Source organism: Limulus polyphemus, unplaced genomic scaffold (assembly GCF_000517525.1).
Source record: "Limulus polyphemus unplaced genomic scaffold, Limulus_polyphemus-2.1.2 Scaffold160, whole genome shotgun sequence".
NCBI lineage: Eukaryota > Metazoa > Arthropoda > Merostomata > Xiphosura > Limulidae > Limulus > Limulus polyphemus.
The window spans coordinates 702,079-703,532 of record NW_013665770.1 but is presented as its reverse complement, the minus strand read 5'-3'; the positions used below and the strand labels follow the sequence as shown (position 1 = coordinate 703,532).

The 1,454-nt window shown below is 29.3% G+C and overlaps 1 pseudogene; it reads left to right on the top strand.

The window, feature by feature from the left end:
• LOC106476906 overlaps positions 1-1,454 on the top strand; it is a 111,238-nt pseudogene that overhangs the window by 90,554 nt on the left and 19,230 nt on the right.

The following is a 1,454-nucleotide window of genomic DNA, read 5'->3' as shown; positions in this document are numbered from 1 at the left end:
TTTTTCCTATGTTTTTTTCTCTTTCAGTTATATGGTGGTTGCTTAATAGAATTTGCATTTGAAGTAACTTGCATTTTAGTTAATTTGGTCATGTAAACTATATTGTAAATTAATGCTTGCTATGTGCATAATTACTTTTCTCAAAGAACCTTTTAATAGAAAGAAATATCAGCACTTTTCTGTTATTACCCTTAGTATAGGTGAATTGATTTTTTAGATAATATATCTCTGCATTAAATTTTGATATTCAAATATGCAACTAAGCTTTCAGCTTGTCTCCTTCAAAATTGTATCATTTATATGCTTGAAAGTTTTTGCTTTCTTTCATTTCTTTTTAAACTGTCTTGCATCTAATTCTATGACCAACATTTGTGTGTAAAACTCTTTTTTTAGAAGTTCCCCTCTGTGTCAATGTAATCAATGTATATTTAACAACATGTACAAGTAAGAATAGTTTCATTAACTAGTGATTCTACATGAGTGATTAAATAATATTTCATAGTGTATGCACAGCTTTTCTGTTTAATTATTATGTTATACCTATTTTAAAGGGGTATTTTAATTATACATTAGAAAAATACAAGTGTTTATTTGTTTAAGATGTTTCTGGTTTTGTGTATTGTTATGTATGGAGAAGTTAAAATAATCCAAAGCCACGTTAAATAATTTAACTTTTCATAGTTGAGCTGTACTCTGGATTTAGTGTTTGGAAATATGGCGATATTTTATCTAATTTATGCTATTTGCCAACAAGATTGATTCACACTGTTTTTGTTTTGAAACAAATACGTTTTAATATATATATACACAACAGTATAATTTACAATAGCAACTATTATGATTAATGATCACAAACCAAGTTTCATAAACAGAAATTTCACTAACTTACAAATAGCTTAAAATTGTTTTCCTAGTTCAGAATCTACTTGGTATCCAGCGAGTTGTACGTATATATAATTGGTGGGAAGCTAGCTAGCTTTGTCAGGCACTGAATTGTTGAACCGTTGAAGTAAAATAATATTTTCATAAAATCACTAATGTTCGATGGGAAATTAATAATATTCTTGGAAAGATATTAATGTTTGATGAGAAGTCACTGACGTTCAAAATTTATAACTGTTTCTGGTCAAATGTCGTATATTTTCCGGTTGATAAGGGTTAGCAAAATCACAGTTTATACCTTACATGGTTATAACGGTTTCATAGTAGACTTGTCTCTTCTCTGTTGTTTTTGGGCACAATGCCCTGCTGTTTTTATAGGCGAGACATTTTTCTAGAATCTTCTAATAATACCAGATACGGAAATGGATAATATTGTTGATTCTTGTGTTCACAAATATTCTACAATCTTGGAGAATTGGCGGAAGTTTCGCCATACGTAACTAACACGGTAAGCTAGACACGCCCTCAATAATAAACTTATTCGAAACAAACGTTGACAATAAAATGAATGT